This window comes from Girardinichthys multiradiatus, chromosome 18 (genome assembly GCF_021462225.1).
Source record: "Girardinichthys multiradiatus isolate DD_20200921_A chromosome 18, DD_fGirMul_XY1, whole genome shotgun sequence".
Classification (NCBI taxonomy): Eukaryota; Metazoa; Chordata; class Actinopteri; order Cyprinodontiformes; family Goodeidae; genus Girardinichthys; species Girardinichthys multiradiatus.
The window spans coordinates 7,790,821-7,805,710 of NC_061810.1; the positions used below are offsets into that span (position 1 = coordinate 7,790,821).

Genomic DNA, 14,890 nt, shown 5'->3' on the forward strand with positions numbered 1-14,890 from the left:
ATCGCCACGCTGTGACATAATCGGCCTACAAATACGGCTTTCGAAGGATGCAGCCCCTGAATGACACACCCACTATGAGTGCAACCGTTATAATTTCTGGGTCAGCCTCGGCATTGGTACATTCCGTTTCCGGTTGATTTTGTCAAATGTAAATTTGTTTCAGTACTTGTAAAAGTGTTTCGCATCTTGTTAAATTGTTTTCTGAACTATTAATTTGTTTTCTGAAATGTAAATTTGTTTCAGTACTTGTAAAAGTGTTTCGCATCTTGTTAAATTGTTTTCTGAAATGTTAATTTGTCTTTAGGTTTGTAAAAGTGTTTTAGAGTTTATAATGTTGGTTTGCACCCCCCGGCCACCGTAGAAGTCTTGTAAATTCAAAACCAGTGTTTGCACATTGGAAGTATTGGCAATATTTCACGTTCGCTGAAGTTAAAGGCAAAAATGTGCATGTGATGTGCAAGTTATGTCCAGGAACAACGAAATTATCCACGTCCGTGACCAGCAACTCCAACCTTATGAAGCACCTTGCATTGCCTCACCTTCCACAACACTTGTGGCTAACAACCCAAGCCCTGCTGCTGCCAGCGCGAGCTCCGACCATCCTACATTGTGCAAACAGAAAATGCTTGATTTTCCTGGTCAGCAACTTGTAAAATCATTTCAGATTCTAAAAAGTAACTGAATAGTTACTTTGCCTAGTAACTAGTTACTTTGATAGTGCAGTAACTGAGTTACTAACTCATTTACTTTTGGGGAGAAGTAACTAGTAACTATAATTAGTCACATTTTTAAAGTAACGTCCCAACACTGGTTAAAGGTGACATATTCTCATTCAATATCCAGGTTTCTGCATTAATTTTAATTTCATAGCAAATAGAACCATTAACATCCTGGAACTTCTACTCAGAAGCAGACATGGGTTAAGAAAATAATTGACTCCAAAAAGTAGGAACCTGCATGCCTGACCCTTTTCTATGTTTTAGAACTCCAGTCAATTCAGATTACTTTTCTACAAAAATCTGTTGAGTTCTTTTCAATAAAATCTTACTTGCCTCCCCAATAAAGTTGTGTAAAAAGCCTTTAGAATTAATACCTTTATTGCAGTAGAATAATCTCAAATTGATAAATGTGAAAAATGTAACTTTCGAGCTAAGTACATTTATCCAGTGGGGAGATAAATCACGTATTTTATTTGACAAAATCACTAGTTCCATGCCCACTGCTGTTATAACTTCGTACAACAGGATAGATCTTAGTGTTCTTCTAAAACATTTCACAAGGTTGGCGCAGGCAGAGAGAGAGAAATCTTTGACATCTCTTTTTTGCACTAAATTAGGGGTTTCCAAACCAAAATGCAAGAACAGCTTGCTGGCACAGGCGGCTGATGCAGATACATATTTCAAAAGAAATGTTAGATGACGACAAAATCTTAACATGGAAAATATAGGTGCTACAGAAAGTGCTCACCTTTTATTAACCATGTTTTTTGCCTTTAATTTAATTTTGTTTGAGTAAATAGGACCATAAATATCCAGTGATTTGCTTTAAAAAAGCAGACATGGGCACATCCATTTATTAAACCTGGCTAGGGAAAGCAAGAATGATCCGCATCCTGTTCTTGTTGCTGAAAATACACACACACACGCACACACACACACACACACACACAATTAGACCAAGAAAATCATCCTGAAACCTTTAGGACATTGTATGCTTTTTTTTTAAATGGACAAACCTGTGAGACCATATTTATGTTTTGGCCCTACAGTAATTTACAGATCCCCTTTCTGCAGAAATCAGACTACTTTTCTTGTTTCATTGAAATATGTTGTGTTTAGTTTATTGTTAAGCAGTAAAAAAAAAAAAGAGGTTTTTGCAATTGTAATAAAAAAATAATAATCAAAATGTCGCAGCTCCCTTAGTACTTCCAACTTAACATTTTGGCACACATGGTAATATGTTTGGACACCTCTGCTGTATTTGTAACTTAGTCAAACTGAATTGTAATAAGTTCCCCTAATCCTCCAAAAACACACGTTCCAGGATACAATGCTTCTCATCAGCCTTCAAGTATCAAGGATTGACTTTGAGTCAGTTCAAGACAAAAAAAAAAAAAAGCTGTGCTAAACCCAGATTTTTTTGACATTCTATCACTGATTTATTTAATGGTAATGCTTAGACAGGGGGGTATCTGTTACTACATACAGACAGAAAGACCAATCTTATTTGCAGTACGGCATTTGTGAGCAGCAGTGAAGAGAGGTAGTGGTAGCAGACAGGTACGTCTGGAATGCTGGGATGGAAATCAAATCTGCCCTCTTTTGTTCTCAGTATCTCACTTCACTACGCTTTTTTGCTTCTTAGAAGTGTGATTGTGCAGAAACTACAAAACAGCCCCACACCCACCTAAATGTCAATCCACTCAGGTACACAGTTTGATCAGGTTTGTTTATGCTTTATTGCCTGTAGACATTATCTGTCATCTTCTGATCAATTTTATTAATTTGTATCATTTTAACTGATATAAACTGCTGTAGAGAAGCAGCTGAGAGACCAACACAAAACATTGCATATTTGTCAAGTTGAAATAAAATGATACATGATTTTCACTGCGACAGAGAAAAGATTAAATGTTTGACTAAGTATAATTTGTAAAATTGCATTTTTTAAAGAATTGCAAAAAGCAGGAGCAAAAATGGTCCACTTTTCCCCACTTACCCTTTTTTTTAAGACAAATCTGCCACTGACCCTGTGCAAGGGAACAAGACCTACTGTTGCCGATTGCATAAGTTGCCAGGACAGGATACACACAACTGCAATCCTGCTTTCCTGCACTAAGGTCCAAAATATTTTAGCATGATTTGCAGTGGAGGTTAGTTGAAAAAAAATTGGCTGGCTAAAAAATAATGCTCCAACCAGGAAGTGTGAGCAGAATTTTCTATAAAATATACTCAGATCTAGGTGGCTTCTAAATAATTTTTGTATTTCAGTGCTTTTACAAAGTGAAACACATACCTTTAAAGCACAGAGGGTATTTATCCTATAATATTTCCCCTTTAATGTAGAACTGGGAAAAGCATAATGTAGAGCAGATATTGTCTGGTTCTTTTAACCATAACAATCATTCTTCCATAATAAAAAGAAAGGCACTATTAACCTTAAACTCAAAGCAGGTTAGGAGACCTTCTTGGTTTAAATTCAGGTGCAGAATTCCAAATCCATGTTCCACCTTTGAATTTTCTGTAATCATGATTGCACTGGAACAAACACAGACGTCACCGAAACATCTGACATGGATGTGGATAACTACCGTCTTCTGGACCCAGCTTGTAAGAGTATTTATATTGTACCCATGTTCAGTAAAAAATCTGAAGGATAAATTCCTGACCTTTCAATTGAATAATCTTTATCACACATTTTAAGAAGAATCAGAGGATTTTTGTATATTTTTAGGTATTAGAATTTATTAAGAATCAATCAAAGATAATTGCACTTCAGCAACAAATTATAAGAACAATCAGTGTAAGTTTTCTTTTTAAAATATTTTCTTTAGACATCAGAGAGACATATTAGTTTCGAACAGTCTATTCCTGTAACCAAAATCCTAACTCATTAGTTCTGGGGCGGATTTCACTTTCATTGTTTCAAACATGTAATCATTTTATTTAATCAGATTTATAAATTAGCCAAATAGGCGTCTTCATAAAAGAAGGACTACATGTATTGACAGGCGTTAAGACAACTTTTTTTAGCATTGTAACTTAGCAAGACTACTTACTTCTATACTGCAGGAATAAGCAGTTGTTTTATCACAACTACGTATCTGCAAGGACGTTTTGAAGGAACCTGGAGAAAAGCTGTTCTTGAAAGTAAAGGTTCCCCTCTAAGGAAGGCAGGCCTCGCTACATAGGATTTAATTCTCCTTTTATTTTGTCCCCTCTCTCTCGTACTCTTTTCTCTTTATGAATTTCAGCAATAACTTTTCCGTGCACATTCCTGCATAGCAGCCCATTTAATAAACACTGAATTTCAGCCCAGGCCTTTGGCCCTGATGTGAGTTCTGAAAATGTAGGAGTGTAATAATATGTAAGTGCACAATAATAAACAGGGAATGTGTCTGTGGGTTAACGTGGCGCTGGTGACCCCGAAACCCAAATGTGTGATAAGATGTAATGAATTTCTGTGGCCTGACATAAAACATACAACACTGACTTAGTGTTTACACTGCAGCGGAATGCCAGATAACCAGACCCCCCTTCCACCAACCCCACCTCTACCCACACCGAGGCTGCACTGCATTTCATGTGGGATGACCGCCATCTCACACCTACACCCTCACCCCAATAGGAGCCTTAAATTCACAGCATAATGTTAAAATTTTTTACAAGGCTGTTAAACTAAGGACAAGGTGTCTGGCAATATATGTGTACATTGTAGACTTCTTTGTGCTGCTCGTACAGAAAATACCTGTGATTATTTCCTTTGTCCTTTCATCTCGTCTCTATCTTTATTGTCTCTGAATTTATTCATCTGTGAGGCGACCTTCAGGACTAACTTTATGTAATTGTTCCCTTGTGCCAGGATTGATAACTGGATTATGGGCTCAGCACTGAGTACACAAAGGCTTCTTTGATAAAGGCAACACAGACAGAAAAAGGAGGGCAGGAGTGGAAACTGGGCCTCACTGGAACCACTGTGGATTACTAAATAAAAAAGCTATAAAACTCAGCCCTTTGGCTTTTGGCTCTCACAGGGGAAAGCTTACACTAACACACAGCAGTAATGATTTTAATACCTATGTTCAGAACAAAGGACCACACGCTGTAAATAACCAACCCTCCTCGTGCTGAGATACTCCCCTCAACTAGCCTTCCATTTTTCTTTACTGTAAAGAAGAAATACCACAATTATCTCCTCTTTATAGGAAAAAAACCCCCAAAACAATCCTTTGTATTTTTCCTTTTCAAATTTTTGGAAACACATAAATTCCTTACTATAACCATCTGACCTCTTCAATGGAATCATCTGTAGAATCATCTACATTTGGACTTTGTTTTACTGACTGCATTAATGTCAACAGGGACCCTTTTGTCTCCGCTGATCAGTCGCAGGCCTGCGAAAATTAAATGTCCGAGCAGCGAGTCAAATTAGGCACATTTAAATGCTTGTGTTGTGTTCTATAACTTGGCAATTTTGCCAAAATATGATAAGAAACAAAAGCATGAGAACACTGAGTATGTCTCTAAATCTGTTTGCTGTTAGCAGGAAAATGATATCAGGACCCCTCCTCTGCTTTAGACATGATTTCTGAGCCATTTTTGCTCCTTTAGAATTTTTGTGCAGAATTTTTTCATTGTGATTTAATGGCTTTCTTCAGCACTGGCTTAAGATCTATAGAGTGCCTGCCACATTTACTGGCAGCTCTGGGAAAGAAGTGTTAATTATTATATTGGATAATTTGTAAAAATCTAGCTGACAATGTTGCTGGTACCTCTGCTTTTAACCCATTATCCAACCCCCCTTTCACAATAGGAGAGCGATATTTCTCAAGGTTGAAGCTTACTGAGAGGGGGATTTTTGACCAGTCTCACCACATCATGCAGTTCTGGTTCCTCTGTTATACTGCCTTCTTTTCAACTCACCGCACAGGTTGTCTGCAGGACTTATGTTTGGGAACTGAGATGGCCATGGAGAAAGGTTGCTCTTATGTTTGGTGAACCATTTTGGGTTTGATTTGATATCATGTTTTTGTCATGAGGTGTGGTTGTGCAATAGGATCCAGGCGCAGACAGGAGTGTGGGATGAACATGGTAATTTTTTGAAAGAACAGAAAATTTACTGGAACACAAGGAAACAGGACGAGAATAAGGCAGAGTCACAGGTGGAACACTGGGAAAAGAGACCGGAGATAATGGCCATGGCAACAAGAGAATCCAGTTGAAGGGAGCTTATATACTGAGGGAGGTGTGGAAAAAGGCATAGAATGCAGATGAGAGCAATCAAATGATAAAATGGAACAGCTGAGGCAGAAGGAGGGCAAAGGAGCTGAGGGAGGAAGACTGATTAACTAAGAGACACCCAAACACAGAAACCCAAAAACTGTTTGTGCTCTTTATTCCATCTACAGATTACTGTGGAGGACCCCAGACTCTCATGGTATTTCGAACAGTACATGCCATGCAGGCTAACGAGATTCATGGGGCACATGGAAGAGAATCAGGCCCACAGCATCACAGATCCTTCACTGTACTCAGTGGCAAGCATGATGTGCTTTTCCACTTATTCATCCTTTGTTTCACAGCAAATCCACTTGGCGTTACTGTTTGTTACTGTTTATTTACTCTAATTTCATTTTTGTGTCATTAATATGAAATATTGCTTATTCCTTGCTGTTCTCAAATGTTCTCCTGGCTCCCCGGTACCCCGAGAGCTTTCTGAAGGTTGACCAGGTAACAGCGACAGAAAATGCATGAAGTCAAACTTCTTCATAAAGGTGATGCAACATCTGTGCTTCATTTAAGTCTTTCGGTTATTCAGTTTACTTTTTATTTTTTATTTATTAGAGGGTAAGCTGGCATTTCTTAAGGAGCTTCTCAAAGTCCTTTTTGTAACTGCCACACGTGTGGTTAATAAATCATCCATCAAATCATAAATGGTAGTGGTAAGCTTCGTATTTTCCATGCAGACAATGCCTGTACAAATTACTTTTTAGCCAGACATTTATGTAAGCAGGAGATAAAGGAAGACAAATTTCAAAGACGATATTACAGTGGGTTTTTTGAGCAGACTGATGATGTCTACAGTGTTACACCATAAGCTGAAAAATGTAAACAAACCTAAACACCAGACTAGGATTGTGGCATGCAGTGAATGAGGAGAGACATGAAAAGAGATGGTCTGACTCTAGGCTGAAAGGAAAATAATGAGCAGCTAATGCCTGGCCTTAGGATGAAGATCTCCCAACATATTCTTAGTTTTTTTCCCAAAGTTAAATTAAAATCTACCATTGGCTGGAACACAAAACACAATGTGAGCTCAATTTAACTTGTTGACTAATGTTATCAAGTTATATAGCACAGACCAAAAGTTTGGACACACCTTCTAATTCAAAGAGTTTTCTTTATTTTCATGACTATGAATATTGTAGCTTCACTCTGAAGGCATCAAAACTATGAATTAAGACATGTGGAATTATATACTGGACAAAAAGGTGTGAAACAACTGAAAATATGTCTTATATTCTAGGTTCTTCAAAGTAGCCACCTTTTGATTTGATTACTGATCTGCACACTCTTGGCATTCTGTTGATGACCTTCAAGAGGTAGTCTCCTGAAATGGTTTTCCAACAGTCTTGAAGGAATTCCCAGAGTTGCTTAGCACTTGTTGGCCCTTTTGCCTTCACCCTGCGGTCCAGCTCACCCCAAAACATCTCGATTGGGTTCAGGTCCGGTGACTGTGGAGGCCAGGTCATCTGGCGCAGCATCCCATCACTCTCCTTCTTGGTCAAATACCCCTAACACAGCCTGGAGGTGTGTTTGGGGTCATTGTCCCGTTGAAAAATAAATGATGGTCCAACTAAACGCAAACCGGATGGAATAGCATGCCGCTGCCAGATGCTGTGGTAGCCATGCTGGTTCAGTATGCCTTCAATTTTGAATAAATCCCCAACAGTGTCACCAGCAAAGCACCCCCACACCATCACACCTCCTCCTCCATGCTTCACGATGGGAACCAGGGATGTAGAGTCACCGTTCACCTCTTCTGCGCCGCACAAAGACACGGTGGTTGGAACCAAAGATCTCAAACTTGGACTCATCAGACCAAAGCACAAATTTCCACTGGTCTAATGTGCATTCCTTGTGTTCTATAGCCCAAACAAGTCTCTTCTGCTTGTTGCCTGTCCTCAGCAGTGGTTTCCTAGCAGCTATTTTACCATGAAGGCCTGATTCACACAGTCTCCTCTTAGCAGTTGTTCTAGAGATGTGTCTGCTGCTAGAACTCTGTGTGGCATTGACCTGTTCTCTAATCTGAGCTGCTGTTAATCTGCGATTTCTGAGGCTGGTGACTTGGATTAACTTATCGTCCGCAGCAGAGGTGACTCTTGGTCTTGCTTTCCTGGGGCGGTCCTCAAGTGAGACAGTTTCTTTGTAGCGCTTGATGGTTTTTGCAACTGCACTTGGGGACACTTTCAAAGTTTTCCCAATTGTTAGGACTGACTGACCTTCATTTCTTAAAGTAATGATGGCCACTCATTTTTCTTTACTTAGCTGCTTTATTCTTACCATAATACAAATTCTAACAGTCTATTCAGTAGGCCTATCAGCTGTGTACTGTATCCACCTCCTGCACAACACAACTGATGGTCCCAACCCCATTTATAAGGCTTGAAATCCCACTTATAAACCTGACAGGGCACACCTGTGAAGTGAAAACCATTTCAGGTGACTACCTCTTGAAGCTCATCAACAGAATGCCAAGAGTGTGCAGAGCAGTAATCAAAGCAAAAGGTGGCTACTTTGAAGAACCTAGAATATAAGACATATTTTCAGTTGTTTCACACTTTTTTGTTCAGTATATAATTCCACATGTGTTAATTCATAGTTTTGATGCCTTCAGAGTGAAGCTACAATATTCATAGTCATGAAAATAAAGAAAACTATTTGAATGAGAAGGTGTGTCCAAGCTTTTGGTCTGTACTGTAAGTAAAGTTTTATTTTTAGTTTTTAAGAATCTCAATGCGTTGAAATCCCATTGAAACTTTGAAAAATCTCTTTAGAGCAAGTGGAGCCAGATATTCTGAAGCAAAGAAAATAAGAAAAAATTTAAGCTAACTGACATACCAGATGGTTTCTGCATTTATCATATTTTTGTCGTGAATTGCGAGTTCCATATGAATCTGTTGTGTTTTTTTTTGCTGCAGACATAAAGTGCTGACAGACTAAGTTATTTTTTAATGTTGTGTAACATCTGAGGCTGAGAAAACTAAAAATGAACAGGAATCTAAAATGGCAATTACAATTGAACAGTGAAGGAGCAGCTATGCATCACTCCCCTGACATATGATGGTATAAAAACTAGAAAACTCTTATTAAGCACTTGATTGATAGAGTTCAGGATAAATTTGAAAAATATAAATAGTTTATACACGTTTGTGTTTTGTAGAGTTTTGAGAACAAATAAGTAAACCCTATAAGAACCACTTTTAGCAGCAATGATTGTCTTTAATCAAATTCTGTGACTTTTTATCTCACACTGTTGTGAATGAATTTTGGACCACTTTCCTTTAGCACATTGCTTCGCAGAGATTCATTCTGCACAGTACCACACAGCTCATCTGTTGCAGATTCCTTGCTATGTTAGGAACAATTTTCCTGTTGCGGACTTAAGTGCATTTGAGTCCATCTGCTATACAATAAGCATTAATACACCACGTCATGTTCAACTCAATGACTGCAAAGTGTCCTTTCCAAATCATCACTCCTTCACCACCATGCTTCAGAGTGGGTATTAAGTGTTTGTGTAGACGGTGCACCTGGTTTTTACCAAGCATTTTGCTATGGATTATTGGTTTCATCTGTCCAAAGTACATTGTTCCAGAAATCTTGTTCATTCAGATCCATCTATTGAAACCTAGGTTGTGTTGCCATTTTCTGATTTTCAGATGCAGGCTCCTGGCCTTTGTACCAAGCAAGCCATCTATCCATTATTGTCTGAGATCTGGTCAAGCTCCTACATTTTTGTTATTTCTGTGAGAATTGCAGATTCTGACCATCGGGGCTTGAATGTTCACTTGTGGGAAATTTTCTAACTGTTGTAAATGTCCGATTCTTTAAATATGAACAATAACCTTTTCCCAGACTGATTGTGGCACTAGTTGATTCTCTGAAGTTACTGTTGATATATTTCCTTATTGGCATTGAGTTAAGGAGCAACTGTACGTTCCAGACAAGCAAATTGCCAATATATACTGATAAATTAATCATGAGTATTGGATTAGCACATGGGTGCTACTCTCTCCTTCCTTTGAAAGCAGCAAGGGTGCCCTTACATTTTTCCATGACTGTATCAACATTCATGGCATCTTTTCATGGCAGTTACTGACTTCCAACTGAGTCTAATGTAAAAATGACACTGGTGTAAGAGTTAATAAAACTGTTGTTTTAAGATGCCAGAAATCCATTTGGTCTGGGGTTTGCTCTTATCTGTAGTTAAGGTACCAACTATTTATCTCCACAAAGTCTTATTTTAACAAATTTAAGCTGTCCCTTTAACAATGTTCAGCTTAGCCATTGCCATTACTGGAGAACCTTATTTTACTGGCCATCTAACACACATTCACCCAGCAGCTCATGCAAACCAACAATGCTCACTGTGCAGCTGTCCTCTGGTTATATCTGTCTACAGTGGTTTATAGCAGGAGCATGGCATCTCATTAGTGGACAGCGGTTGCTGCACCTCCTTCCTTACTTCACATATCTTCCATCACTCCCCTCTTTGCCGTGCCCTCACCCTGAACCTGTCCTGAGGGGAAAGATGGGGAATGAGCGAGGAGGAGGAATCATTTTTCCTGCATCAGAAAAGGGAATGTGTGGCTTTTCAGTCTGTGTGGTTGACGATCTTTTGGGGTGTGATGATGAAGTTTCTGATGAGAGTCTCTCACGGCAAAAATTCCACAGTGAGTTCTGTCAGAAACTTGTTAATCCCCGGTGAAGCTCACTGTGGCAAGTGGGTTTGGTGTTGGTCTCAGCTGGGGGTTTGCTTTAGTCATGCCCAAGCAGCCATGTCTCTGAAATGATTAACAGACTCTGCAGAAGAATATACATCCCGCAGAGAATGGGAGAATTAACCATGAACTCTCTGGCATGAAATACTAGATCAGCTGAGTTTTCTGTTTTCAGTCAGATGCAACTGACAAAACACTTATCTGTCCCATCTCACGTACCTTTTTCTCTGGGAGAATAAATCCAAGCTGTTCTGCTGGGGGAGCCGTTCAACAGGAATCCTTCCCTGAAGGGCCCGGCTCTTCTTTCATGTCTATTCGACTTTTACAGGACCCGGCATTAAGAGGCTGACTCCTGCAGCGTCGGCTTCTGATTGGCTGGAGGGCAGAGCGTGGTTTAGCGGCACAGGTGCAAAACATTACTCCTCCTAATCAGAGCCAATTAGAAACAGGTGGGAGTGCGGTCTGAGCAGAGAAGGTGATTTTTGAGACGGCTGCTAAGCAAATCCTGAGGCCAAGGACCCGTTACATGCCTGGGCAACCTGGTGCTTCATGGAGTGAAGCAGCTCATTTTAATAAGCGGTGGATGCAGGTCTGTCTTATAAATAACAGGCTAGAGGCTAGTAATCATGGCTGTCACCTGCTAAATCATCAAATATTTTAATGTAGCTTTTTCATCTTCTATTGTTGCACCTTTTAACTGTAAGGCAGTGCATTATGTGTTTTTCTCTGGTGGCTTTTTTAGATCCCTTACTTGTGTTTTGGATTGGAGCATTGTAAATTTTGGATTTTTTTACATCTGCCAGAACATCTGAACTCAGGCTGCCTTCTAGAGAGCCTGCTCAGCAGCTGTTGGCCTCAATATTAAGGTCTTTCAACACAAAGAAAAACAAAATCCTTGTTTTTTTCAACCATTTCTATTTATGTATTCGACCCTAGCTACCCTACTTTCCTTTTCTAAAAAAATAACATTTGCCTCTGTCTGCTCTGTAGAATTTGGTTGTGAGATACTCACTCCTTATTACCTTACCACAAAACCCTAATTTAAAACATCTAAAGTAATCCTGTAAATGTCACAGTGTGTGTTTTTGTTTTGGTATTTGTCTGGTATTTTGCTGTCTTAAGTATGGTTAGTTTTGAGTCTTTGTTTCTGGTGTTTTATTTTTCTAGGTTCTGCTCTGCTCCGTGTTTATGGGTTTGGTGATTGTCTTTAGTTATGAAGTTTGTTTTCTGCCCTGTCCTTCGTGTCTCTGTTCTCTCCCATGTGTTCTGGTTCCCTGGGTGTGTTTGCAATCTGTTCCTCGTTGAGCTCCTCCATGTCCCCGTGTATCCCTATCTGGTTCACTTGCTCCCTCTGCCTCCATGTCACACCTGTCCCCTGTTTCCCTGATTACCTGCCCTATTGTTTCATGTCCACCTTCGTCTGTATTTAAGTTCGTCTTTGTCCTTTGTTCCACGGGGTTTTGTTATGTCTCTTTGAAGTTTCTCTGGATTTTGTCCACACATTGGATCCTGTTTTCAAATGCTCTGTAAACTGGATTATCCTGTTGCCATGCACCTCGCCTTTATGTGAGTGAACTCTGTAATAAAGGACAAATTTTGATCCCACCCTGCTTCCTCCGTGTTTGTCTGCCTTTAGTCCAGCAACAAAATATTGCATTATGACAGTAAAATGCTTAAAGAGGAGGGTACAAAAAGACTGAACAAGATTGGCATGTGTTATTTACCCACCCTATGTGAATCTTATTTTTAGCCATTTCAACACATTTTGTATGGTTCACCTGATCTTTATATGTACTAAAAATACTGTACTACAGTAAAATTGCATATTTATTGCACTGTAATCCCAAATTTACTCTATTGCTGGTAGAAACAGTTTTTTAGGACGTTTTCGCTAGCTATAACGACCAATGATCAGTTGGTCGTATCAGAGTAGCATAGTGGTATGTAGGTGAAGTCAGGTTATCACAGTAAACTGGTTTCTAGTAGAATTAGCTCCATTTATCACTTACTGTACCTATCAGATGTTGGTTATCAGGTTAGTGGGATATCAAATACACTTTATTAGGATAATAAAATATTACTGTCAAAATATGTGCAAGCTATCCATGTTTTAGTTTCAAATAAATTTAGTGTAATTAGGATAACTGTTTCTGAGGGTATCAAAGCTAAAACAAGTAAGAACAGAGACAGAAGAAAATCTAGTTTTGTAATTTGTGGTACAAAGTCTATTTAAAGACATCTCTGTTTGGGAGCACATTTCTAATATCTCTTGACTTGCTCTGCATTTTTCATCTGGTTTCTGAAATGAATGAAATTCTATCTATTTCAAAGATTATTTAAGCATGAAGCTATTTAGTTATAAACTTGTGTTTGAGGGTTTATTAATGACTGGAATTAGAAAGATAAAGGTGATAGGCGGTTGTATGGGATGCACACAGGGTACAGGCTTGACTAAAATGTTATCTAATTAAAGGAATGGTCAATAGTTTTCAGTCAGTTGGTTGGTTAATGCAGCAGCACTAACTGCTGGTTCAGTCTATTACAGCTTTAATTCATTATCACTGTGAGTTCAAGAGACGTACGTTAATTTTTATGATCCCTCATTTTCTGTGACCAAAGGTATTTTATTCCCATGTTTAATCCTTGCATTGATATCATTTCCTCTACTATATATGTATCATTAACAAAACAGAAGGATAAAAAAAATCATTTCCAATGCAGAATTATCACCAAAAGGTGAAAGTGTGCTAAAAAATAAACCAATTAGTGCTTTGTATGGTAAACTGATGTAAGAGGAGGAGGCTAGAATAACTTCAAGGGCTGACACAAGAAGCTAGTGTCAGGGTGATTTATGCCTTCAGTAAACCCTGGATAAGTGATTCATGGATTTCACTGTGGTTTTTGAAGCATTTTTATGGCACCTGGGAACTGAGATGGGGGAAAAAATATATATATATTTATCACGTATGCACAAAATACTAATTCATTCCCACAAAATACTAATTCATTCCCACGACATAAGTATACCGTGCGCACGAAATGCTAAAACAGCACACTTTCTCATATGGATGAACAAAACAACAACTGGATGGACAGGGATAGTCTGATCGAGTTTTATTTTAGTCTGGGGACAGGCTACAAAGAGATTCTGAAAAGAATTGCAATCGCAAGGAATTCTCATTAGTGAGAGGCATTTAAATAGAATATTGAGAGTCAGGTGTTAACCCTTCCTGCTTCTGTTTCTTGACTGTGGTAAGGAAACACAGGGGAGATGCTTCCTCCAGGGCCAAAATGGTTGTTCACTTCGGGGTTTATACCCTGTACTTGTGTGTCACGGGGGGTGAGACTTCTATAATAATGAAGGGACCGGATTGCTGAAGCAGCAGAGTTTTATAATTATAATTTATTATTATAAACTGTACTGCACACAAATGTACCGTGGCCAGCTGAACTTCCTCCCAGGTCCCCATCGTGCATACTGCCAAAACACAAAACCGCACGCACACTCTTCTTCTTACTCTGCGCTCTTCTTCCTGGTCCCAGTCTGACAGCGCACAGCGCCACCGCATGTATGCACACACACACATTTACACACCCCACCGTACACTGAGCTCCATCACTTATTAGTTACACAACTTCTGCAAAACAGGTCACTTGATGCCTACTTTGTGGGAACGAATTAATATTTCGTGAGAATAAATTAGTATTTTGTGGGAACGAATTAGTATTTTGTGGGAACGAATTTGTATTTTGTGCGCACGCTATATATTATTTTTTTCCCCATGTCACTTACCAGGTGTGGTACATTTTCACCTAGTCTGACAGAGTTTTTCCTAAGCTTACAACTCAAACAGAGGGAGCATTCGGACTGAAACCAGCTCAGCCTTGAATGCTTGTGCCAGAATATGACTCTGACGATCCATTAGCCATGGTGGATCCTTACATGGAGGCAAAAGCTGAATCAAGCAGTGACGAGGATAACAATCATTTTCAGAACCTATAACTGGTATGATTCTGTTGATCTAATTCTGTTTGACGTTTTCCTTTAATTTGATTTCCTCACATATTCACTAGTTGTAAATGCCATACACAGCTGGTGTTGCATCAGTTATGTGACATGCCAGCACAGAATTATATGGATGACACAACAATCCTGTTATATATATT

The 14,890-nt window shown here is 39.1% G+C and overlaps 1 long non-coding RNA gene across 1 annotated transcript; it reads right to left on the reverse strand.

The window, feature by feature from the left end:
- Window positions 1-9,026: 9,026 nt before the first annotated feature.
- LOC124884639 lies at window positions 9,027-11,021 on the reverse strand. Its single transcript, XR_007042482.1, has 2 exons — window positions 10,943-11,021; window positions 9,027-10,805 (listed from the first exon to the last, which is right to left on the reverse strand). It is a non-coding gene; the product is annotated as an uncharacterized LOC124884639 (long non-coding RNA).
- Between the last annotated feature and the right edge of the window lie 3,869 nt (window positions 11,022-14,890).